The 27,415-nt window shown below is 42.4% G+C and overlaps 1 protein-coding gene across 4 annotated transcripts in view; it reads right to left on the bottom strand.

Moving 5' to 3' along the window:
* The window catches only part of Cpeb3 (cytoplasmic polyadenylation element binding protein 3), a 185,448-nt gene extending 158,054 nt beyond the window's left edge, over positions 1 to 27,394 (bottom strand). For 2 of the 4 annotated variants that reach the window (XM_052186656.1, XM_052186680.1), the window contains exon 1: positions 27,318 to 27,394. The gene's annotated coding sequence lies outside the window, so the exon portion shown is untranslated. Of the gene's footprint in view, positions 1 to 27,010; positions 27,261 to 27,317 lie in introns of those variants that run through there. The other 2 variants (XM_052186657.1, XM_052186659.1) reach the window with 2 other exon arrangements.
* Between the last annotated feature and the right edge of the window lie 21 nt (positions 27,395 to 27,415).

The raw sequence follows: 27,415 nt of genomic DNA, 5'->3' as shown, positions 1-27,415 counted from the left end.
AGCCAAGTTTGCTCATGTAGGCACAAGGTAATATTTCTGTGGGATCTGGTTCCATGTGGTTCATCCGTGGGGTTCAGAGTAAATGTCAGTTGATGACAGTGCTTATTGAACTTAGAATTTAAAATACCAAGCATCATTTACAACTGTCATAATTTTCTATTTCCCTTCCCAACTTGTAGGTTAGAAGGACAGTATTATCAAGCACTACCAATTCCTGTCTTTAGTAGTCTTTGTATCTAGTTATTTTGCTTCTTTGTCCTTCCTTTTTTTGTTTTTTTGTTTTTTGGGTTTGTTGTAGTTGTTGTTGCAGTGAGTTTTTGGTTTTGTTTTGTTTGAGACAGGGTCTAACTGTAGCCTTGGCTGGTCTAATTTTCTGTGATCAGACTAGCCTCAAACTCAGAGAGAGATATCTGCCTCTACCTCTGCCTCTCAACGACTGAGATCAAAGGTGTGGGCACACGCAGATTGGTTTTTTTTTTTTTTTTTTTTTTTGAGGCAAGGTCTAGCTTGGCCTGCAACTTGCCAGTAACCAAAGATGACTTTGAACTTCAGGTCCTCCCTCCCTTTTCCTCCCCCTCTCATGAGCTAGGATTACAGAAGCATACCTCCCATCTAGTTTATACAGTGCTGGGATGAACTCAGGGCTTTAGGTATGCAGGGCAAGACTCTATCAAGTAAACCACACCCTCAAACTCTCTGTCCAGTTATTTAAGGAATATGAAGTTATATAAGAAAAAAAGCAGCCCTAATAATTTAGGTAGAAGTTAAGTGTAGTGGTGTATGTCTGTAATCCCAACACATCACAGGCTGACACAAGAGGAGTCACACTAGCTCCAGCCTTGACTATAGAGACTTTGTTGTCTAGTCAACTACCTTGTACCATCCCCCCCCAAAAGATTTTTTCTATTTTTTAACCATTCAGATGCATGTTTGAAATAGTTTACTTGAACATTTAGTAATCCAACTAACCTCAAGTGCAGATCTACTGGTAATTCACAGGCTAAAAAAGATAAAACTTTGGTGAGTGATAATGAGCACTAGTCATATTCACTGGAAGCTTACTGTACTTAACAGTGAATAATTAACTTTGCTTTTTTCCCTAAAATGAACACTCAGACCTAAAAAGAAAATAGCTCAAGCAAGAATACCAAGGACTACATACCAAGCAAACATGGGAGGACCCTCAGCAAGGACAAAGGCGCTCTTTCTATTCAAATATTGTTTTTCTGTGTGTGTGAGTGTGTGTGTGTGTGTGTGTATGTGTGTGTGGTATTCATGTTTGCATTATAAGCTCACATGTAAAGGCCAGAGATTGACAGTGGTTTTGTTGTTGTTTTTATAGTTCTTCACTTTATATTGAGGCAGCGTCTCTTGCCTCACACTTGAACCCAGGAAGGCTGATTCTACTGGTCCAACTAGCCTGCTCACTCCAAGAACCCATCTCAGTCTCCTCAGCTCTAGAAGCACAGACAAGCTGCCATGCCACCCCATTATGTACATGGCTTCTGGAGATACTTATATAGCATACATTTTTCCACTGAGCCACCTTCCTAGCACCTCATTTTTTATTTAACCATAATAGTCAAATACATTTTTTGAGACAAGATCTCTGTAGTCCAGACTGGTCTTGAGCCAGGCATGAAACAACACACTCAGGTCACGTGCACCTTTTCTGGGCTGCTTTCCTCACTCCTTACTAGCATCACATTGCTTATAAATAAGCATGGAGAGTGTATAAGGTTTTTCTTTCTTTTTAGATGGGGGTCTTACTATGTTGTTCAGGTTAGTCTCAAACACAGGGGGCTCAAGTTGTCCTCCGGTCTCAGCTTCTCTGGGATCTAGGAATAGCACTGGCAGAATAGTAGTCAACACAGGCTGCCTTCTGAGTATTGAAAGCAATAGATAGGTATGCACCACCCTTCCTAGTTTTATATATAAGTAGATACATGGATGAAGGTGGATTTTCAGATAAAGGATATAGTTATACAGAACAGCCAAAATCTAGTATACACTATACTTCATTTAGAAGGATAATTACACTAGGTGTCTACCATGGGCACAAGCCTTTAGTCCCCAACACTAGGTGTCTACCGCGGGCACAAGCCTATAGTCCCCAACACCTCGAAGGTAGGCAAGAGGACCAGAGGTTCAAGGTCTTCCTTAGCTACATATTGAGTTTCTAGGCAGCTTGGGCTACATGAGACACTGTCTCAAAAACAATAAAAGAAAGGTAAACAATAAATAAAAAATATGGCAAAAGTGTGGAAGAAGAACCAAAAAAGAAAGTGGCCACAGAGTAGAAGGAACAAGAAAGAGTAATAAATAGGGAGTATATATAGTCTAAGTATATAATATATGTGTATTAAAATGGTGTAATAACACCCATTATTTCCTGCAGTGAATATTACTAATTTTTAAAGTATTAAAGTTTAGAAACATAATCCAAAACTGAGAGTATATTTCAGTGGGGGATTGTTTGCCTAGTATGTTCAAGGCCCTGGATCAGATCCCCAGTACTGTATGGAAAAAGAAAGAAAGAAAGAAAAGACTTAGAAGAATAAATATCTTCACAGCATTAAGGTAAACAACAATTTACTTGTTTGGGTAGAGGATTGAATCCATGGCGCACACACATTGAGCACATATTCTGACCACTGAGCTACACCTCTAGCCCCATCAGTTCTTTAAACAAATCACAAAAATGATAACTATTAAAAAATTAACAAGCTGGATTAATTAAGAATATGCTTGGCTGGATGTGGTGGAGTAGGACTTTAACCCAGCACTCAGGAGGGAGAGACAGGCAGATCTCTGAGTTGAAGGCCAGCCTTGTCTACAGAGAGAATTCCAGTGCAGCCAGGGCTACACAGAGAAAGTCTATCTGGGGGTGGGGGAAAAAAATAAAATGTTTGCTATTGGATCACTAGCTTATGCTTACAATCCCAGAATTTTGGAGACTAAAGCAAGAGGAATGGGACAGTGAAGGGCCCTCAGAGCAGTTGCAGAGTTCAGCAAAGGCATCTGATCTGGAGATGGGGTGTCCTGAGCTCTGTGGGTACCGTACAAAGTAGGTGACATCATATCCAATTTTCTAAATCTTCCTGGAACACATCTGTATTCCCTCTCCTCTTAGAGAGGCAGAGCATCTTTTCACATCTCTTGGTCCACTTTGATTCTTTTGTTGTCAAAGTCTCATCGCTACCCTTGTTGGTTTGTAAGAATCATCTATACATTTAGATTAAAAGCCTTTAATTGGACTATAGAGATAGATGATATACACACAGACAGACAGACATTGATTTTGTACTGCCTGGAACTTACTATGTAACCATGAAGGTTGGCCTGCCCCTCTAATGGTCCTGCCCTTAGTCTCATCACTCTGCGCTAAGATAAGAATCTGGGCAGGATTCTGTCCTTCCTCTTCTCCCTCACTGAAGGAGTCCAATGGGTCTCTGCCAGCTCAATTTCTGCTTTTATCCCTTCCTCTTTTTTTTTCTTTTTTTTTTTTTTTTTAATTTGTTTTTTCGAGACAGGGTTTCTCTGTGTAGCCCTGGCTGTCCTGGAACTCACTCTGTAGACCAGGCTGGCCTCGAACCCAGAAATCTGCCTGCCTCTGCCTCCCAGAGTGCTGGGATTACAGGCGTGCGCCACCACTGCCCGGCTCTCTCAGTCTTTATGAGGTTAAAACATTTCTTTTTCTTTGGTCAACAAACTCCCTTCCAACATGTCTACAGTGGGTAGTGTACCAAGAACAGACATGTAAGCAAAACATATGGAATATTGTCCACAAAGCACGCCTGTGCTACAGGGAGTGGGGCAATTCTGTCCATATGGTCAGCATAAGCTTCAGAGAGCAAATGTGGATAGAAGCAGATTATCCAGAGGTAGAAAGGTATTCCAGGATGTGGCAGGGATGTGGTTGTGGAACTTCCAGGATTGGCGTGGCTGGGGGTAAAAAAGGAGAAGAATTTTATAGCTTATTCTTTCAGCAAAAGGACAGTTTTTACATTAGATGAAGAAAAATTCTTGCTATTAAATATATTTCAAAACTGCTTGTCTAATGAGCATAACATAATTTTTAGTATGACTAGTCTACCCTTTCTCTTGCTGTAGGATGTTTGTTTCTAGGTTTTTACTATCTTCTAAACCAATTGTTTCCCTGAACCATATTTCTAAAGAAGGACTTACTCATTTAAGAAGGAAAAAGTTGAGCTGGAGAGATGGCTCAGCGGTTAAGAGCACTGACTGGGGGCTGGAGAGATGGCTCAGTGGTTAAGAGCACCGACTGCTCTTCCAAAGGTCCTGAGTTCAAATCCCAACAACCACATGATGGCTCACAACCATCCGTAATGAGATATGACGCCCTCTTCTGGTGTGTTTGAAGACAGCTACAGTGTACTTACATATAATAAATAAATAAATCTTAAAAAAAAAAAAAAAAAAAAAAGAGCACTGACTGTTCTTCCAAAGGCCCTGAGTTCAAATCCCAGCAACCACATGGTGCCTCACAACCATCTGTAATGGGATGCCCTCTCTTCTGGAGAGCAATGGTGAATACATATTTTAAAAAAATAAAGGAGAAAATTAAGGGTTTTTATATGTGCTAACAAATGCCTTAAGAAAGGTTCCATTGGACTAGAGATAGGGCTCAGCTAGGGTTAAGAGCACTGACTGTTCTTCAGAAGGTCCTGAGCTTAGTTCCCAGCAACCACATGAGATCTGACACCCTCATTTGGAGTGTCTGAAGACAGCTACGGTGTACTCACATATAATAAAAAGGAAGGAAGGAAGGAAGGAAGGAAGGAAGGAAGGAAGGAAGGAAGGAAGGTAGGTTGGTTCCATCACTTTAGACTACTGCCAAAGAAGAACCTCTGAAACATCAAATGAGTCAGGTACATGCATGTAGTTCCAACACTTGAGAGGTGAGGCAGAAGGACCAGGAGTTCAAAGGACCACCTCGGCTACCCAGTGAGTTTGAGGCTGATTGAGGTATGAAAGATCCAATCTCAAAAATAAATATGACAGAGGAGAGGGATAAATTAGAACAAAGTATAATCACACTTAGATATGAAAATTCCATAATAAAACCTATTGCTAACTTAAGAATAAAAATAATATAAATGTAGCAGATTAATATATAGAATAAATAATAATACAGACCTTGATCTGATACTAACCAAACAATATAGGTTTTCTTCTGACAAGGTAAATTAACTCACTTTCATTATATATGTATGTATATGTGCATGTATACACACATACATATACACATTAAGCAGATTCTCACTAGGTAGCCCCAGCTGACCTAGAATTCACTACTTTAGACCATGCTGGCCTTGAATTCAGAATTTTTTTGTTTGTTTGTTTTTTGGTTTTTCAAGACAGGGTTTCTCTGTGTAGCCCTGGCTGTCCTGGAACTCACTTTGTAGACCAGGCTGGCCTCAAATTCAGAAATCTGCCTGCCTCTGCCTCCCAAGTACTAGGATTAAAGGCATGCGCCACCACCGCCCGACGAATTCAGAAATCTATCTGCTTCTGCCACCCAGACCTGGCATTAACCATACCAGGTATTTATTTTCTATTGATATCATTCTAATGTTTTATGTGCATAGGTGTTTTGCGTATATGCATGGCTGGAAGAGGGCATTGGGTCAAAGAGAGAGGTGTTGGGCTGGAGAGATGGCTCAAAGGTTAAGAGCACTGTCTGCTCTTCCAGAGGTCCTGAGTTCAATTCCCAGCAACAATCTGTAATAGGATCCAATGCACTCTTATGGTATGTGTCTAAAGACAGCTACAGTGTACTTATGTAAATAAATCTGAAGGAAGGAAGGAAGGAAGGAGGAAGAAAGAAAGAAAGAAAGAAAGAAAGAAAGAAAGAAAGAAAGAAAGAAGGAGGTACTCACATGAGAGAGAGGTGTTCACATAAGAATGCAGCTGTACGGACACCATGGCATGTGGAGGTCAGAGGCTAACCCAGGTCCTTATTTCTGACCTCTTTTGAGGAAGGACCTCTCTTATGTTTGCCATTGTTTATAGCAGAAGCTCCGACAAGCTTCTAGGGATGCTGCCCCCACCTCTTAGTGTACACTAGGAGCACTGGAATTGAGATCCAAGTCACTGTTTACAGACAGACATAACCCAGGCTTTACGAGAGTTCTACAGATCTGGACTCAGGCCCTCACCCTTGAACAGCAAGTACATCACCCGCTGAGCTGTCTAACCAGCCCTCCCCTTTATTTTCAAACAGGTTTCTCATGCCATCCTGGGGCTTGAGCAAAGGGCCTTATATATGCTAGGTCCATGTTCTTCCCCTCCTATTATCCCTTTGTTAGTTATTTTGAGTCTCAGAAAATGTTCAAGGTAATAAACAACTTATTCACTAAAGCTCTGTGAGGAGGCCAGGGGTACATTTCAATGGCAGAGCACTCCCCTGGCAGGCTCAGCAGTCAGGGAGGTGACTCAGCAGATAAAGGCACTGGCTACTAGCCTGATGACCCAAGTCCAATCCCTGAAACCCACTTGATGAAAGGAGAGAACTGACAACCATAAGTGTCCTCTGATACACACACACACACACACACACACACACAAATAAATGTAAAAAATAAAGTATTAAGTATGAACTTACATCAGAATCTAAGTTTTCACTCTTAAAAAATTGATATTTTTTTTTAGATTTTACCCAATGCAAGTTAAGTCTCCCTCACCATAATGTTCTCTCTTTTTCTGTTTTCTGGGGTTTGTTTGTTTTTTATTTCCTCTCTTCATTTGTTTTGTTTGCTTGAGACAAGTTTCACATATCCCAGGCTGCCTCAACCTCCCTAAGTCTTGCTTCTGTCTCTAAAGTGTTTGGGTTACAGAGGCCACCACACTTAACTTTTTTTTTTTTAATTTTTTATGTATGAGTGTTTCCCTGAATACATACATGTATACCACCTGAGTGCCTGGTACCTAAGGATGCCAGAAGAGGGCACTAGATCTTCTGGAACGGAGTTACAAATGGTTGTGGGATGCCCAATATGGGTGCTGGGAACTGAACCCTGGGCCTCTGCAACAAAAGCAATTAGCCTTAACTCTCTACAGACTTGTTTTGTTTTGTTTTTTTACTGTCTTACTTTCATCACCATAACTGAGTCACAAGACCTGTGGAGTCTGTAGAGACTATAAGAACTGCAAAATTATTTTAGAATACATCATTAAGGCCAGGTATAATGGCTCATGCCTGGAATCCCAGCACTGGGACACCGAGGAAGGAAGAGTGCTAGTCCTCACCCACAATAGTGTGACACTTTCTCAAAAACTAATTAGGCTGGAGAAATGGCACAGAGGTTAAGAGTTCATGTTGCTCTTCAAAGGGACCTGAGTTTATGTTCTTGACACATTAGGAAGCTCACAACAGCTGTAACTCCAGCTCCAGGGGATCTGACACCCTTTTCTGGCCTTCGCAGGCACGCACACATTCATATGTGATCTACAGTCACATACACACTAAATTTTTTATAAAACAGACAAACGGATCTGGAAAGATGACTCAATGGTTAAGAGCACTGGCTGCTCTTCCAGAGGACTTGGGTTCAATTCCCGGCATCCACATGGCAGCTTACAACTGTCTATAACTCCTGTTCCAGGAGATCTGAAACCCTCATACAGACATACATACAAGCAAAACACCAATGCTCATGAAATAAAAATGATTATATATTATTAAAAACATTAAAACCAGACAAACATATCCAGGCATAGTAGCACAAGCCTGCAATCCCAAGTCAGGAGTTAGAGGCAAAAAGATCAGGTGATCAAGATCATTCTGAGCTACACAGTGAGTTGCAAGTCAACCTAGGCTCAAAAAGCAGGCTGAGCATGGTGGTGCATGCCTTCAAACCCACCACTTGAGAGGCAAATGCAGGAGGAATGAGATAAATCCTACCCAGTTCATAGTTTTAATTATTCCAGAAGCTGGGTACATAGCTCAGTAAAGAGGTGCCTATCTAACAAGACTCTGTGTTCAATGTCTAGCACTGAAATAACAATCACTATGTGGGCAGAGGGCAACTTAAAGGAGTTCATTCTCTTTAGGACCAAACTCAGGTTCAACAGGCTTGGCGGCATATCCCTTCACCTACTGAGCTGTCTTGATAGAATTCCCGATTACATACTAATTTTTGAAACACAGTCTCCCTACATAATAGGTACCGACTGGATTAGAATTCACTATGCATATACCACACTAACTTCTAACTTGTAGCTATCTTCTTGCCTCTGTTTCCAAGTATAGGCATCCTAAGACCAGCCAAGACTATTACTTCACAAGACTTCAGAGAAGTAAATTCTACACAGTTCTTAATCCTACCAGCTTTGAATTGTTCTAGGGGCTGGGTCTATGGCTCAGTAATGAGGTGTTTACCTACCAAGGCCTATGTTCAATCCCTAGGGCATTTGCGGGGGAAGGGGGGTAATTGTTGGAGAGTGTTTCTCTGAGGAGCCTTTGGCTGTCCTGATACTCACTCTGTTCAAGACCAGGTTACCCTCAAACTCAAATCCACCTGCCACTGCTTCCCAAGGGCTGGAATTAAAGGCGTGTGCCAGCCCCACTTGGCTAGAACTCTTTTATCAGTTTCAACATATCATTTGAAATGTTGTTCAAAAGTTGCTTCACAAACTAGGTATACTTCTATACCTATAATCTCAAATTCTCAGTCTCAATAATCTCAAAATTCAAGAGGTTAAATCAGAACAATCTTGAATTTAAGGATAGCCTGGGCTATAGTAGGATCTATCTAAAACAAACAAGAGCCGGGAAGTAGCTCAAGGGCAGAATGTTTGTCTAGCATGAGTATGACCCCACATTTTACCCCAGGACAGGAAAAAAGTTGTAGTCATAAACTTGACACTGAAAGGAACCCTCAAGGGACAGGCTTTAGAGGGATTATATTAACTTTCATAACTTCAGCTTCCATTGCAAAAGCTAAAGCTGAAGCTGTGACTCTGATGCAACTTTAAGGATTTCCTCCATCTGTCTATTCCAGTTACACGGAAAAGTCTTGTCTTATCATCCACTGCTGTCTATAGGGTATGGTCAAACACGTACCCTAGAATTCAGGACTCTGTCTAGCCCCAACCTATGTTTTCAGGTAGCATCATCCCTACTCCTCCACGCAAGCTAGTCCACTGAGAACCATGAGCCTCTCTGGGGCTCCTGGAATGTGCCACCACACCCTGCTGTCTGCCTGTTGAATGTGATAATCGCCAGATCTATCCATTTTCCTGCAAATGTTATCATTTCATTCTTTAGAGCTATACAGGTAATATATTTCCTTCATCCAGTCATCTGTCGAAGGACATCTAACTTAGCCTTTTCTCCAGAAAGGGCCTCCTCACTAGGTTGCCCAAGCAGGCCTTAAACTCACTCATTAACCTAGGCTATTCTTGAACGTGTGGTCTTCCTGCCTCAGCCCTCCAAGTGATTGGGATGGCATGCCTGTCCAACCAGGCCAGGCTCTGCGTTAATATTTATGTAGCAAACATTATGTGTAGACACAATACTAGCTGCTTTCCACATATTTAGTTTTTTGTTGGTTTTGAATTAAAAATATTTTTACTCTTTGTTTTTTACTTTATTTTTGAAACAAGGTTTGACTGTAGTTCGGATTGGCCTGGAACTGCCTGTATAGCCCAAGCTAGGCTTAACCTCCTGATCCTCCTGCCTCGGTCTTCTAAATGTTGGGATTACAGAAGTGTAGCACCACATCTGTTTTCATTAATTTCATTCGCCCTTGCAATCCTTTTCTCCCCAAACCACACAGCCACAGAAACTGTTTGATCTTTAAAGGTGTGGACAGAAGGCAAACGGTAGCTTAGCAACTTCTCTTCTTACCATTGAAACAAAGTTGTATGAAAACCAGATTCTATCCACGGGCAAGAAAGTCTCTCTGTGGGGTGTCCTAAAATAAGCATGACTATCTCCCAGATGACTCCTCAAAGCCCAGTGCAGTGGCACATCCTGATAATTCCACCGTAGAGGTGAAAGCAGGAGGATCCGAAGAGCAAGGTAATCCTCAGTTCTACACTGGGTGAACATCCTCAGTTCAGTAGTGAGCCCAAGGCCAACCTGGGCCACAGGTGACCTTGTCTAATAAGACAACTGATTTGTCTTAAAAGATTGAGAGAAAAGGCTAGCCAGAGCAGAGGTAATGAAGCAACCCTTTCTTTGCTGCCATGTCTACATTAGCAGCCAGCAATTAGCAGGTTCTATACAATCTGATAAGTCATAGGAATCACCACAACAAGGACAAGATCTGTGTATCTGTCCAGGTAGCCCTTGGATCCTCTCATTTGATGTCTATATAGTATCCATGTATTTCTTACATGGGGAATTGGACTTTACCAAACTTCTTTTATAATCTGGCATGACACTAATAGCTTATGCAGCAACTCCAGTACAGAGTCCTCACTTTCCCTTTCACAGGTTGTATAATACACCCCTCAGCATTAAAAAGTGAGCAGCAGAGACTGAAATTCAGCCCATATTCTTCTAAACAAGGACATGAACCTTATTGTAGAGCTGCATCCTGAAGGGACAATCCAAAACAGGATGCATGAATATGTGAGGGTTCCCAAGAATGGGAAAGTCAGGGCTAAGCTCAGAAGGGTATAAAACAGTTCTACATAGGACATCTGGACTTTCCCTTGGGTGTTGAGAGACCTTGGATTTGATCTCCATCATGTAGCAGGGCTAGAACAAGAAGAGATGGTAATTTAATTCTCTTAATTGACCTGTGAGTTTTGTGTTTTTGAGACAGGGTCTCAATCCAGGCTAGCCTTGACTTAACTCATAGAGGTGCACCCAGCTCAGCTCCCTGGATGCTGGGCTGGAAGGTGTATGCCACCTATCACTTCTGTTACTCACACTATAATCATATAGTAGTTACATTTATTGTTGGCCGTCTTTGTCTAGTATTAAAGATTATCTACCTTAAGGTTTTGCTTTAATCACATGAACCAAAATCTGGATTTTTTGTTTGCTTGTTTGCTTGTTTGAGACGGTATTACCCTAAATGACCCAACAGGCCTCAAATTCCCAAGCCTCCTACCTCAGCCTCTGGAGGGCTAGGATTCCAGGCAAGTGCCACAAAACCTGATTCTCTGATATTTTCTTGAGGGAATCTGAAAAACAACTATATGTGGCAACTATCTCTACTACCACTTTTGGGAAAAATAGACTACCTGCCAAAATGCTAAACAGAAAATGACATTATCCCAGTAGTAGGGGATCACCTTACTATTGTGAGAGCTGACATGTGTACAGGACGAGAGATATCAAACTTAATTCTCATCAGGCATAGTAGCACAGGACTGCAATAACAGCACCCAAAGGCTGACACAAAAGGATCAGGAATTCAACAACAGCCTTGGCTTCCTAGTGAGTTTGAGACAAGTCTAAGATAAATGAGACCCTGTCTCAAAAATAAACAAGTAAAATGTATCTCCATCTGGTTGTATAAGCATAGTTATACAACTATGCCTGGTCCAAGGTAATAACAGCAACCAGTGAGCAGGCAGCACTCTGGGACAGCCTGGCCCGCGGTTCTCTTGCACAGAGGACAGCACCCTAGTCATCCTAAGAACGACAAACTCTCTGTAGGAGCAGTGGTGGACCTGTATTCCCAAGAGGATTCTTTGAGCCCAGGAATTTGAGGCTAGCCCAGGGTGGCCATGAGCTCACTCTGTGGACCAGGCGGGCCTTGAACTTGGCGCTCCTCTTGCCTCAGTTCCCCAAATGACTTTGATGACCAGACTACGCAACCAAGCCAGTTACAGATTATAACTGTATAAGCAAAGTGCCTGAACTTATATCTAGACAATATGCCTAAAGACCCTTGTTCCCTGTTTCTTAGCTTCCTCTAAGAATAAAATGGAGATAATTTTAATAGCTGCTGTATCTAAATATCCAAAATTATGTTAGTAAGTATAAAAGCATTTTTAACAAACTAAAACAGTAAAGGCCAATGTTTGCAGTCTAAAGTTAACTGGACAGCAGTTGAACTTCCTAGAAATTTTATACTGAGGAAAGATTCTTTGCCCTTCCCTTCCTTCCTACTTAACACTGACATCACTAGTCGCATGAGTCAGTTCTCTAGTAGAAGAATAGGATCCTACTAGTCAGATACTTTTTTTTTTTTAAATCTATTATGTAGTCCTGGTTAGTCTTAAACTCCCAGAGATTCACCTGCCTCTGCCTTTCAGTTCTTGAATTAAAGACATGTACCACCACATCTGTCTCCAGATACGTCTTGTACCACTTCTTCCTACAGACTGCATTTCCTACTTCTGGAGGAGAAGACAGTGAAGAATGACTTCAACCACCAGAGGATATAGATACTTTTAATAGTTTTTCTTTTTTTGTTTATTAGCTTTAAACTTTAGTCTTGTGCCTTAGGGCAGTAGTTTTCAACCTATGGGTCTCAACCCCTTTGGCAAACCTCTATCTTCAATAATATTTACATGATTCATAACACTAACAAAATTACACTTATACAGTAGCTCTGAAAATAATTTTATGGTTAGGAGTCACCACAACTATCCAAATGGGCTACAGCACTAGGAAGGTTGAGGACCACTGTCTTAGGGAGTTAATCTTCACATCACCCTAAATAATAAAAGTTATCATTCTTTTTCTTGAGATTTCAAAAATTTTTTTATAATTATTGTGTATGTGGGCGGGATGGAGGAAGGGAGAAAAGGAGGGAAGGAGGGAAGGAGACACAACTAGAAAGCTCATTCTTTCCCTCCAGTCCTTGAGTCCTGGGCATTGAACTCAGATCAAGTTTAGCAGCCAGTGAGTTTATCTGTTGAAGCATCCCTGTTTGTTTTGTTTTAAGGAAATTCAGGCTTAGGAATGATAGATAAAGGCTGAAAGTTACTTGCTGCTCTTCCAGAGAACCTGAGTTCTGTTCATAGCAGCCATATAAACAGTGGGGCATGATGGGACACACTCATAATTCCGCAGCTGGGGAAGGAAAGATGGGAGAATTCCTGGTGCCTACTGGCCTAGCCTAATTGGTGAATCCCGGGATCCTATCTCACAACCTCAGGGAAATCCAGCTCTGAAGGGACCCTATACCTCAGGAGTACTCTGGCATCCACGCAAACATATAGATATGCCAACACACACACACAAATTATTAAGTAAATAAAATCAACAGGGGCTAAAGACATAGCTCAGTAGTATAACACTTTCCTAGCATATATAAAAGTCAAATATATTTTAAGTATATTTATTAAAACATTTTGAAAAGGTATTTTTGGTTTGGTTTGGATTTTTTGAAGTGGGGGTCTCCTGTAGCCCAGGTTAGCCTCAAACTCACTATATAATCGAGACAGTCCTTGAATTCTGGATCCTCCTCCTCCATGCTCAGCAGCAGCAAGCGCCCTCCCCTCTGAACCATCTTGCCAGCCTACCCCATCATTTTTGAACATTTCTTCTCTCTGCGCATCTAGTCCTAAACTCACTATTTAGTTCAGCAGTGTCCTCCCCAGATTCAGGGATTACATATGGATATTAAACACAATCAATTTGAACAACTTCCCTTTGTGACTGGATATTCCTGACTTAGGTACTTTTCCTGCTGCATTTAGGACTGAACATTTCTTCCAGAAGCCTTGCTGTCTTTATAGCACCAAACATATCTCCTGTGTTCTGCAGTGCCCTGCGCACAGCAGAGACAGAAAATGACCAGGCCTATTGAGCTCTTACAACATGCTGCATCTTCTCAATCACCGAACTGTTCAAAAACAAACAACTCCAAAGGCTTGTGAACCACACGCTCAGGTTAGTCACAGTTATTGACTGGCCAATTTTCTGTGTGAGTTACTTCTGCCTCACTCTAACCAAAATAATCTAACAGAAACCACTTCAGGGAGGAAACGCTGATTTAGGCTCATGTTTTCATCAGTTTAAGTCCATCACAGCAGGCATTACAGAACTCCCTGCAAGCATGTGGTAGAAATGCCTCACACAGTATTGACCAGGAAGCAGAGACCACAGCCAGAACTTCTCCATGGGACCATTTGCCCCTAGAGACCTACTTCCTCCAGACAGGATCCACCTCTTAAAAGCAAAATAACATCATGAGTCCATTTTAAAGAAACTTTCATGGCAACTAAGAAGGTGTATTCTAGAATGTGAAGTGGAATATTCTATGGCCATCTATAAGGACTTCTGGGCCAATGATATTATTTCTGGTTTTTTTTGTTTGTTTGTTTTGTTTTGTTTTGTTTGATGGGAAGATATGTCCATTGGGGAAAATAGAGTATTAAAATCACCCTCAACTACAGTGTTGGGGTTAATATATGGCTTAATCTCTAGGAATGCTGGTCTTATGGACTTGAGTACTCCCAAATTTGTATGTTTGTATGTGATATGTGTAGGTCTGGAACTGTAATCTCCTTCTAGTGGCTTTTTAACAATGAGAAGAAACAAACTGTACTCCATGAGACACTGTGGTACAAGCAGCAGAGCAGAGAATCCGATGCCCCTTGTCGGTTATTGACAGAATAGCCATACACTGCTGTGCTGCTGCACTGCCATACTAAATGACATTCTTATTCGCTCTCAAAGCTATTCACACTGAAGATCAAATGATAAGGTTATTCTGTTGTATTTATCCTTAAATTTAGGATTTTAGAAGCCTGGTCTGCTCAATTACAGCTCTGAGGACAAAACTATGAAAAGAATATATACTAATTCCTTAAACATTCTATGTAAGGCAGGAATTGTTTTCATTACTATTATTGGAAATATTTGATCAATAAAACATCAACTATTAAGTCCTCTTTAAATGAGAGAGAGACAGAGAGTGATGATGATGATGATGATGATGAGAGATGTGGCTCAGTAGTTAAGAGCACTGGCTGCTCTTGTTTGATTCCCAGTACCACATAACCATACATATATATATATAATTCGAGTTCCAGGGGATCCCATACCCTCGTCTGACCTTTATGAGCACTATGCACACATGTGGTGCACATAACTACATACATCCAAACAAAATAAAATAAATCTTTTAAAAAAAGCATAAAGCACCACAAAGACCAGGTGTGGTGACCCATATCTGACTACTTGATACTCTGCCTCCCAAGTGCTGGGATTACAGGCATGCATCACCACATCTAGACTGTCTCAGGTATTCCTCATAACCAAAAAAAATAAATAAATAAATAAAAATCTGACTAAAACCCCTCCTTTCCAGCACAAGGGCTGTTAATTTTGATTAAGCCCAGTTTGTTCTTCCTTTGTCACTTGTGGTAGTGCTGTCATCTGTAAGAAAGCACGGTCTAGTCCCAGGTCCTGGGCATTCATGCTTCTGCTTTCTTGAGGTGGAAACTTAAGGGTTCTTTGGAAAGGCAGTTGGATGCTGTTTTGCTGAGGCAAACACATGAAGGAATGTTTCGTTAAAGTGGACACAGGTGTGAAAGGCTAAGGCTGACTCGAGAAGGAACTTCACTGAAGCAGACACAGGAGAGAGGATATTCTGCTAAAGCAAGCACATGAAAGGTCACATGATTGATTCTTTGCTAACAACACACATGTATTAATCTACCCTATATTGCATAATTGAGCTGCATTTGTTGGGACTCCATAGACAGAAACACACCAAACAACTTCTGGTGGTGTGCTGCAGTTTCTTGCCACTTCAGTGGACTCAGGCTGATCGGGTGCACATGCTGAGACAAGACACACGCTGTTAGAGGGTATAACTAAGACTCAGTGGAGTGACAGAGCAAGCTCGGCTTGCTGGGACAGCTGGCTGTGCAACACTCTTGGGTCTCACATCTTCACTGATCTTCACTTCCCTGAGAGGCAAAGCGGAGAACATCTCCTGGTGTCCCTCCAGGTCCCTCCTGCTGACTTGAACCAGGCTAAGGCCTGGCCTTCTCTGCTATGTCTAGTCACTGCTGTTGCTAAGCCAACTCTACTGAACTGGACTGCTGGTGTATCTGTGAGGTGTTGGTGAGTGGATCGAGCTGCCACTGCCTGCTAAACTATGAACTGAACTGCCAATTTCCAGACAATGCAGATGGGAGTTGTTCCAAAGAACCTTTCTAAACAGGTCCCCTTCCCCTCCCAAATGCCCCCTCCCTCCATATCCTTTCTTTTCCACTACCTCTGGTGGGTGATGGGCTACAAGGAAGCTTAAAGCATTTAAGAACCATCATTAAAAATAAGGTTAAAAGCCAGGCAGTGGTGGTGCACGCCTGTAATCCCAGCACTCTGGGAGGCAGAGGGAGGCAGATTTCTGAGTTCAAGGCCAACCTGGTCTATAGAGTAAGTTCCAGGACAGCCAGGGCTATACAGAGAAACCCTGTCTTGAAAAAAACCAAATCCAAAAAACCAAAAAAAAAAAAAAAAAAAGAAAGAAAGAAAGAAAGAAAGAAAGAAAGAAGATTAAAAAATTAAAGTTACACTTTTTTCTAAGAATTTTATACTTGTGGCTCTAACATTTTGGGTTTTTGTCAACTTTTAGTTAATTTTTGTTGTGGTATGAGGTAGGAGTCCAGCACCATTCACTTGCATGTGACTGCCTAGCTGAAATGGAATTATATCCATTCTGCCTATTAGATTATTCTGGTGCCCTTGTTGAAAAATAACCTGACCATAGTGAAGGTCAGGACTTAATTCCAGACTTCCTGATCCACTAATCAAAACATCTTATGACACTACTATACTATCCTCATTATTGTAGTATTTTAGTGAGCTCTAAAATCAGGAAATGAACACCAGTAAGAAGGACCCACAGGTAAAGGCAACCCTGCCAACTTTAATAACCTGAGTTCAGGATTTGTAGGACCCACATCATCAAAGGAGAGAACCAACTCGTAAACGCTACCCTCTGGACTCCAAACACCTGTCATGGTATGCGACACACACACACCCCAACACACTCATACACAAGTTTTGATGAACTCTTTCCAATTACTGGATGCTGCGTTTCTTAGTTTTCAGATGTTGTTCACTGCTTTTGTTAAGCTGGTTCCTTTGTGTTATATGTTCATTTTACCACATTCTTTGTATGTGCACTTGACATGTGAGTGTAAGTATGGATGCATGCATGCCAAGGTGCACATATGGAGTCAGAGCATTCCCTCCTTGTACCCTGGGATCTAGGGACTGGAAAGGAGTCCCTCCAGTGCTCACTGAGCCATCTGCCAGCCCAGTGTCACTGTCCTCATGCACCCAACTAACCTTGAACTTACTATATAGCTGAGGCTAACTTTGAACTTCTAATCCTCCTGCCTCAGGTCCCCAGTGCTGTGACTAACAGCATCCACAGCCACACCCAGGTTTATAAAGTGACGGGGATTAAACCTAGAGTAGCAGACCCCACAGCACAGGCATGTGCTCCCCTTACTGCAAGCAGCAGAAAGACATACTCAGAGCAGAGTCAGCTCCTTTGAATTTTCCAAGCATAAGATCATTTCATCAGCAAATAAAATAGTTTTCTTCTTCTTTTCCAATATGGATGCCGTATTAGTCTGCTATCTGTCACTGTGATAAAATACTGACCAGAGACAGCTTGGAGAGTGAAGGATCAACTTGGCTTCCATTTCCCAATCACAGTCATCATCATTAAGAAAGTTGGGGCAAGAACTCAAACAAGAGAAGGGTCAGAAAACATGGAGGAGAGCTGCTTATTGGCATGCTTTGCTCTGAAACTTCACAAGCCAGCGCCCCACCCCCCCCCCCATGATCTGCACCTCTCTCCATGTTCCTATCTATCTTCTGAGCTCTCAAAACAGCTCATTAAGCTCTGAGAATTCAATGGCTTTTTCTAGTCCAAAGCTTCAAATGCTCCCACAATCTTCCCAAAGCACAAGTCAGGTTTGTCTCAGTTACAGCCCGGTCTAGAACCAATTTCTATTCTAGTTTGCATCTGTCACTGTGATTAAACAGCATGACCAAAAGCAACTTGGGGAGGTGTCATAGTTAGGGTTTCCATTGCTGTAAAGAGGTACCATGACCAATGAAACTCTTATAAAGGACATCATTTAACTGGGGCTCACTTACTGGTTCTGAAGTTCAGTCCATTATCATCATGGCAGGAAGCATGGCAGCATCCAGGCAGGCATGGTGCAGGAGAAGGAGCTGAGAGTTCTACATCTTGTTCCAAAGGGAACCAGGAGAAGACTGAATTTCTCAGACAGCTAGGAGGAGGGTCTCATTGCCCACCCCCACAGTGACATACTTCCTCCAAAAAGGCCACACCTATTCCAACAAGGCCACACCTACTAATAGTGCCGCTTCCTAGGACAAGCATATTCAAACCATCACAGAAGGAAAGTATTTATTTCTCTTTACATGTTATAATCCATCATCAAAGGATGTTGTGATGGTTTGTATATGCTTGGCACAGAGCGTGGCACAATCAGAAGGTGTGGCCCTGTTGGAGTAGATGTGTCACTGTGGGTGAGGCTTATAAGACTCTCATCCTAGCTGCCTGAAAGTCAGTATTCTGCTAGCAGCCTTCAGATACAGATGTAGAAATCTCAGCTCTGCCTGCACCATGCCTGCATAAACATTGCCATGTTCCTGCCTTGATGATAATGGACTGAACCTCTGAACCTGTAAGCCACACCCAATTAAATGTTGTTTTTATAAAACTTGTCTTGGTCATGGTGTCTGTTCACAGCAGTACAACCCTAACTAAGACAGAAGTCAAGACATGAGTTCAAATAAAACCCCAGGAGTCAGGACCTGAAGCAGAGATAGGGGAAGAGTGCTGTTCCCCAGCTTGCTCTCCATGCACACTCATACAACCCAGGCCTTCCTGCTCAATGTAGCACTTCTCACAGCAGGACCTGGGCCCTCCCAAGTCAATTGGCAATTGAGAAAATATTAACCAACAAGGCCAACAGACTCTGTTTGTGTCAAATTGACAAAAACTAGCCTGCACAGATGCCTTTTGTTTCTTTTCTTACTTAATTGACCTGACTAGAGCCTCTAGGACATTGCTGAAAACAAGTTTCAAGAGCATATATCCTTGTTTTATCTCTGAGGAAAAAATTCAATTTTTTACCATGTGGCATGAGGGTTGGCTATGTGTTTTCCATAGATATACCTGGCAGGTAAAAAATGACCCTTCAAGCCATTAAAGGTGGCATACACCTTTGATCCCAGCACTCAGGAGGCAGAGGCAGGAAGATCTCCAAGTTGGAGGCCAGCCTGGTCTACAGAGTGAGTTCCAAGACAGCCAGGGATATGAAGTAAAACCCTATCTTAAAAAAAAAAAAAAAGCAAAAACCAACCAGACAGACACACACACACACACACACACACACACACACACACACAGAAGAAACCTTGAAGGCTGGAGAGATGGCTCAGAGTTAGGTCTCCTGTGGAGGACCCAAGTTGGGTTCCCAGTACCCACTTGTTGACTTAGAACCACATTTAACTCCAGAACTTGACGCCCTCTTCTGGCCTCCTCAGGCACTGCACACATAATGCACAGACATACATGCAGGGGGAACTCCTATACCTGTAAAACGAATGGAAGGAAGAAGAGAAGGTAAAAAAGAGAAAGAGACAGAAAGACAAGCCCTCCTCCTAGTTGTGGCGTCCTGTTTTCTCGCTTTCAAAAGCTAACTGGGACTGAAAACAATAAATTAGTAAATTTGACTCTGGTTTCCAGAGCGTACATTTAAAAAATTATTTATGTATTTGTGTACAGCAAGGTGCTTATGTGGAGATCAGCAGAGAACTTGCAGGAGTCAGTTCTTTTCTTCCCGAGGCAGAGGCACCTGCTCAGAGAAGGAGGCATGATGGGAAGGATTGTGGGAGGGGTCAGTGAGCAGGATGTAAAGTGAATACGTTACAAAAAAAAAAATCCGAAATGTTGCTTGATTTTTCTAGTTTTTCAGCAAATTATCTCCAAACTGTTTGAATTCTGGGTAGCGTGAGGCTGCAGTCTGTGTTTTTCTAAACTCTATCTTCTCCCTGTAACGGTCTCTTTTTACCTCACCATGACACCTCCTGTTTCAGGTTCACTGACATCGTTAGCCCTTGCAAAAGAGGCTCGATCTGCCTCCGAATGGGGCACTCTGAATGTTGGTGAGAGTCTAAGATTACCAGAGGGTTGTGGGAGAGTAAACCTTGAAAGTGAAGTTCCAGGGGCCAGTATGCAACTACAGTCAGTTTAGAGTCAAGAACTTTCCGGGGTGGGGGGCGGGGGGAACCCCAAACACAAGCAAATGTACACAGTAAAGAACAAGCAGGCGCCGAGAAGGGAGCCCAGTGGTTCAAGTACTAAGCTCAACGTCCAGGATCAAAACACAGAAGAGAAGAACTCCTAGATCCTAAGGCTTCTAAGGGTTTCAAATGAAAGAAGCAAATCAAAAGCCACTGTAATCTGTATGATATATAGGCTAATGAAAAATGAACATCTTTTCGTTTGCTCACTTTCATTAGAGAAATGTCTGCTCGGATCTTTTGTCCACTTTCACCTTGGGTTATTTGGGTTTGTTTTTCATTTGTTTTTTGAAACAGGCTGTTGCTATGCAGCCCAGGCTGCCTTGGCCCACCACTTCTGGCTAGCCTCGAGCCTCTGTTCATTCAGCACCCTCCCTTGCTTCTTTCCCCTTGCACGTGCACACCGCACACCTGGCTGTCACGCTGCAGATGCAGGAGGGTGCATCGTGCCTGCTCGTGTACAGACAGTAGAAATATGAATATTAAAGTGTAAAGACTAATAAAAATATTTTTTAATATTTATTTTATGTATATGAGTATACTTTAGCTATCTTCAGACACACCAGAAGAGGGCATCGGATCCCATTACAGATGGTTGTGAGCCACCATGTGGTTGCTGGGAATTGAACTCAGTACCTCTGGATGAGCAGTCAGTGCTCTTAACCGCTGAGTCATCTCTCCAGAGCCCCAAACAAATATTTTTAATTGCCTAAACTTGTAAAGAAAACTATTTGGTTCTAATGTTTAATGCATGCATGCTGTGGTAAATATATGACCATTAATGCTGTCTGAGTCCAATACTTTTTGAATGATGCTCATGTGCAAGAAATTTTTATCTGCAGTTGCTTATGCCATTGCTGTAAATGTTAATGCAATGGAAAATGCAAATGATGTTTTCCTATTATTATGAAAATAGCCTTTACTTCACTTGTTCTCTGGAAAAGGTCTGGGAAAACTCTAGGTCTACAAGACCACATTTTGAGTGTCTCTAAGGACACACGGCTATTTGAAAAAGAAAATTATTTTCCATATACATTTTTTTCATAAAGTTGACACTCCAGCCTATAATCCAACCACAAAAGAGACTGATACAAGAGGATCGATCAGAGTTCAAGGCCAGTCTGGGCTACACAGTGAGTTCCAGGTAGCCCAGACTACAAAGTAAAACTTGTGTAAAATGTCAAAATAGTTGGGCAGTGTCTCATACCTTTAATTCCAGCACATGGGAGGCAAAGGCAGGCAAATCTTTTGATTTGCCTAGTCTACTGAGTGAGTTCTAGGACAGCCAGGGCTACAAAGAGAAACCCTATCTTGAAAGAGAATACACACACACACACACACACACACACCAAAACAAAATCAAAATAGCTAAATAAAATGGACATTCCAGAATTAAGCTACAGAAGGGAAAATATACTATACTGCCCTATAATTCTTTTCTTTCTGAATTGGCTAGTTTGATGACAACTTACCATAAGCTAGAAACATCAGAAGGGAGGGAATCTCAATTGAGATAATGCCTCCATAAGATCCAGCTGTAAGGAATTTTCTTAATTAGTGACTGATGGGCAGGGCCCAGCCTATCGTAAGTAGCCCCATCCTGGGCTGTGGTCCTGTGCTCTATAAAAAGAAGCAAGCAAGCTAGCAAACCATAAGGCACAGTCCAGTAAGCATCACCCCACCATGGGCTCTGCATCCGCTCCTGCCTCCAGGTGCCTGCCCTTACTGCTTTTGATGATCAACTGACATATGCAACTGTGGATCTTAAAGAACTAGTAGTGAGCAAACCAGGCATGACGGCACATGCTTAATTACCTCAACTCTAGGAAAGCAGAGATAAAGTATCATAAATGTGAGGCCAGCCTGGACTACAGAGCAAGACCTTATTAGAAAGAGGGTAGTCGTTTGTACTGGCACATGCCTTTAATTCCAGCACACAGATGATAGAGGTATATGGGTCTTTGTGAGTGTGAGGCCAGCCTGGTATACAGAAAGAAACCCCATCTCAAAAAACAAACAAACAAACAAACAAACAAACAAAAAAAGAGACAGCACTCCAGGATCGCCAGTTTAGTTCCACTAAAGGATACACTGACAAAACTTCCAGGACAAACCTCTAACTATACACTAATCCAATTTTCTAAATAATGCAGCTCTTTGTCATGTACCCCCCACCCATGTGAGTTTCCATCTCTCCTCAGGGCATGATTCCTAACAGAAGCCTGTGGGACTCTTCATTACTGCTCACTTGAACTTTAAGGATCAAAGCTACTTTAAAATCTCTTTGTTTCAACGTCTTTTATTTATCAAAGCCCTTTCTTCACCAGACATTTACACATGTTCTTTGGCCTGAGTACTCTTTCCTCTCTTTTCTAGTTAATGACCGCTCATCTTCTGTCCTTAGTATTCTAGATAGTTCCTCAGAAAAGCTTGCCCAGGCCTCCCTGTCAAACCCTTAATTGTAATTCCTGTAAGTGCTCAATTCCAAGTTACGACTTAGAAGGACTCTCCCACCAATCAGTAGACTTCACATACTTGGTTTTACTTCCCACCCTGTTCCCACTGCTGAGTTACTTCAAGGCCTTTTCATTAGTTCACACATCATCAGACAAACATATTTTCAAATTTATGCAACAGAGGCCTACAACTTGAACCAAAGAGGTAAATTCCTGTCTTTACATCTTTTCATCCAAATCCAGACCCAATCTCTTCTCCGTATCTTTAGTGACATAAGGTAGTGCCATATCCTGTGTCAAGACATTCTCTCTACCGTGGCAGCCCACATGGGTCTTCCACAAACTTGTGAGCTCCTTTTATTTCTATGCTAAGCTGGTGACTTTCCAAACACTGCCACATTATCATTGCACAATGTTTTATGTCTGAGCACCTTTTCATTTAGTAAGCACAAACATTTTCTGGGCTCCTAAAGGATAATTACAGTTTAATTTGCTATTCTAGTGCCCATTTGCATTATGAATTCTCTGGACACATTTGCTGAATTAACAGAGAATTTCCCATATCCTGACAGGAGGCCTCAGCCCACGGCTTATCCCTAACCTTGGCAATTGACAGTTCTTTGGAGGATGCCTGAAGTTGTTAGATTATTTCTCTGAAAAACCATCATTACCCCTTTTGGCAGACAGTTCAAAACAAGTATGACAGAAGAACATTAAATCATTATTTTATATTTCTGGATATATTTAGAATAGTTCATAACCAAATATTTTTAAATATAGAAAATTAACATATTCTATAACTCTTAAGATTAATCAACATTGTCAACTTTCATTCTTCCCACCTGAAGCATGGAAAACCTTTTTACACTTTCGGTAAATTAATTTTTGCTAAAACTATAGCAACAGGCAAAAAAAACAATGTCTATAGTCAGGCTGGTTACTCCCTTGGCTGACTACAATTTACCACAAATTATCTGTGTATGAGATACATTTCTATTGTTTTTTATGGTGGGCCAGCATACATTTGACAGCACTTGTTGTGGTGGTCAGAGGAAAGAGTTCTGTCTACCATGTGAGTGCTAGGGACCCAACTCAGGTGGCCAGGATCAGCATGTACTCAGACAAGTTTCTAATTTTCTAATTCAATTTTTGGAGATAGATTCTCATATTAGCCATGTCTTGAACTTCTCTATATGGCTGAAGATGGCCCTGAACTTCTGACCTTCCTGTCTCTATCTAGTGAAAGGAGTCTTGCAACAAAAAGTGTGTACAATCTATTTTTTTGTTGTTATTGTTGTTGGGTTTTTTTTTTTTTTTCGAGACAGAGTTTCTCTGTATAGCCCTGGCTGTCCTGGAACTCACTCTAGACCAGGCTGGCCTCGAACTCAGAAATCCGCCTGCCTCTGCCCCCCAGAGTGCTGAGATTACAGGCATGTGCCACCACCGCCCGGCTTCAATCTATTTTTAAGTGATGGTAGCAATCAAATTTCTCTTACTTATGTAGCCAAGAAGGCTTTGAATTCATGACAATTCTCCTGCTTCAGCTTCCCAAGTACGGAGAGCACAGGAGTATGCTACTATGTCTAGTTCAAGCTTTTAAGGAAATACAAATATTCTTTCTTCAAAATCAGAGAGTAGGACTCCTCAATGGTTAAGGGTGTGTGCATACTGCTCTTGAATAGGACCTGAGTCCAATTCCCAGGATGCACATAAGGCAGCTCATACCTCCCTGTAACTCCAGCTACAGGGTCTAACGCCCTCTTCTGTGCTCCAGAGACACCTGAACTCACAGGTGCACACCCACACACAGACACACATGCATACACATAATTAAAAATAAAAAATACTGTCTTTTTTATTTAAAAAAATACTGACCTAAAAACAAAATCAAAGGGTAAACTGTAATTCCAAATATCTTGAGTCTTACCCAAAAAAGCAAGTCATAGAAAGCAACGTTGACAAACAATACTGCAATTCACTCTACATGCAAGCAAAATACTCATACACATAAGAATAAATCAATTTTTAATTTAAAAAAAAAGAAAAGAAAACCAACAAGAGAAGAGCTGGTCATATAGCTGGTGACCTGTTATCCTATCACTTGGCAGATACAGGAAAATCATGATCTATATCACCCTTTACTTACGTTCCAGGCCAGACTGTGCTATTTAAGATCCTCAAGCAAACATACAAAACAACATTAAAAAAAAATATAAGAAGAAATGGGAATTCCCCTTAGTATTAATCACAAAGCTAAATGGACTTTGTGTCAGTCTCTATCCCACACAGTTAACTGCTTAAAAGAGAAACACACATTAGAAGAAGGCTTACATAGCACATGAAGCAAAAAATGAACTAAATATCACATACTCTGCTTAACCTACTCATTTTCTTTCCAAAGGTAGGCAGCCTATTTCTCTTTCCATGATAAGGAATATTATAGTATCCTAAATATTTCATAAAAACATGCTTCTAGAGGCTCTAGATGTAAAGTACTTGTTATCCAAGTATGAAGCCCCAAGTTCCAGCCCCTAATATCCACATAAAGGCCAAGTGTACCTGCAGCATCTACAATCCCAGTGCCAGGGAGGACAAGGATAGGAGCTCCCAGGAGCTCCCTGGCCGGCTGGGTTAGGTGACCAACAAGCTCTGGGCTCGTTGAGAAACCCAGTCTGGAGAACAATAGATGAATCTGCCCAAAGCTGATCTTAGACTTCTGCACACATACATGTACCCCCACAAAAAAAATAATAGCCCTATTTGTTTGTGTGTTGGTACAAGCCTTTAATCACAGGAAACAGAGGGAGTCAAATTTCTGAGTTCAAGCTCGGCCTAGTGTATCTAGTGAATTCAAGGGCTACATGATGAGAACATGTCTCAAAATAAACAAACAAACACAAAAATGCATATTTCAGAAATTGGAGGCCGAATAAATTTATGTAATTTATTTATCCTGACCATGCACAACTACAAAAATAGATTTACACAGATAACAGCTGGTTGTAAGAAATCTACATTAAGCAATAATTTTGAAAGCCTGTTGGTTCTGGGTGTGGTGGGCCATGCCTATATAATTCCAGATCTGGGAAGCTCTAGACAGGAAGATCTTGAAGTTGAATCATCCTTGTGCTGCAGATACATAGTCCTTGCTAAAGAAAAACTAAAACTAAAGTAGGTTTGATGGTTACTGTTTTGAGATAGGGTCTCTTTCTGTAACCCGGACTGATTTAGGATTTGTGAAGAACCTCCCAGATCTGCGGGTCATGCCCATGCAGGTTTTTGTTTGTTCTTTTGAGACAGAATCAAACTCTTTTGTAGTAGAGGTTGGCCTTGAACTTCCAATCTTCCTGCCTCCTCTACTACTGTGGTTACAGGATTGGATGCCTACCATATCCTAGTTCACATATGTATGTGTTTATGCGAGTGTTTGTTTGTTTGTTTTAGGCTGTAGTCTAGGCTATTTTGGAATTCATTATACAGACCATGTGGCTTTGAACTCCTGGTAATCCTTCTGTCTCAATATCCCAAGCCTGGGATTATAGGCCTGAGAAACCATTCCGGGCTCAAATATTCCACATTTTCATTGGAAAAAAAAAAAAAAAACAGCAAACGCTTTGTAACAAAAAAAAAAAAAAAAAAAAAATGTAGGCACAACCAACGGAGAAACTACCAAAACATCCCACCAATCACAGCGCTAAACAACAACGCCACAGGTCGTCCAAATTACGCATTTGTTTAAGTCAACAACAGCTCTTCTCCCCCCCCCCCACCCCCTCCCCAAGCTATCCCTTCCGGCGTCAGAGAAGACAGAGGGATGATTTGTGACTTCTCTCTTTTTGATCCCTCACCCGAGATCCACCTGCTTATTAGTGTCAAGGTGACTAGGACTGGTTAACGGTGACCAGCTGCCGAGAGAAACAAACACTCCTGACAACCCACAGCTGAGCAAGCAAGGGCTGTTTAGTCACCAGCGCGTCCCCTTTGGAGGCTGCCCGCAAGCGCTCGAAGGCGGGGTGACAGCACCTCCGAGAAGGTTCCCGAGCAGGAGAAGTGGTTCTCGCGTCCCACCCCCGTGTCCCCCACGCCCCCCGACACACACACACACACACACAGGGGCACCGGTGCGAACAGCCGGGTTACCCACCCGCCCCTCCATGGAAAGCAGCCCCGCACTAAGCCACCCGTCCCTCCCCGAAGATGGGCTCTGACGCGGCCGAGGCTGACCCGAGCGCCCGGCCCCGAGCCGCCGCGGCCGGGCGTGCTTGACCCGGCCCAGAAACTGGCCCGCCACGCCGCCACCCCTCACCTGGCTCTGTCCCACCTGAGCGCGAGAGCTGAGGGGGCAAGACGCGGAGAAGGGGCGCTGACCTTGTTGCTACTGACAGCGGAGCGCCACATGCTGCCGCTTCCCGGACAGCGGCCCGAAGGACATTTTTTTCCCCCTGGAGGAAGGAAACGGGAGGGCGCCGGCCCAGCGGCGGCGGGCACGGCGGCGGGGGTCCCGGCGGGCTGTGCAGCCTCTAGCGGGGACGGTCCGAAGACTACATCTCCCAGGCTGCTCCGAGCTGGCCCTGCGTCGTGACCCCGGCGCGCACGGAGGCGGCGACTCTTACCTCACAGAGGTAGCTCCTCCGCCGGCAGCAGCTTGGAGCCCCGGCGGTCCATGGACCGGAACCCTGGGCGGACCGGCAGGAACCCGGGCCGCGACCGC

This window comes from Apodemus sylvaticus, chromosome 1, assembly GCF_947179515.1.
Source record: "Apodemus sylvaticus chromosome 1, mApoSyl1.1, whole genome shotgun sequence".
Lineage (NCBI taxonomy): Eukaryota > Metazoa > Chordata > Mammalia > Rodentia > Muridae > Apodemus > Apodemus sylvaticus.
This window is presented reverse-complemented; position numbering and strand designations above follow the sequence as displayed.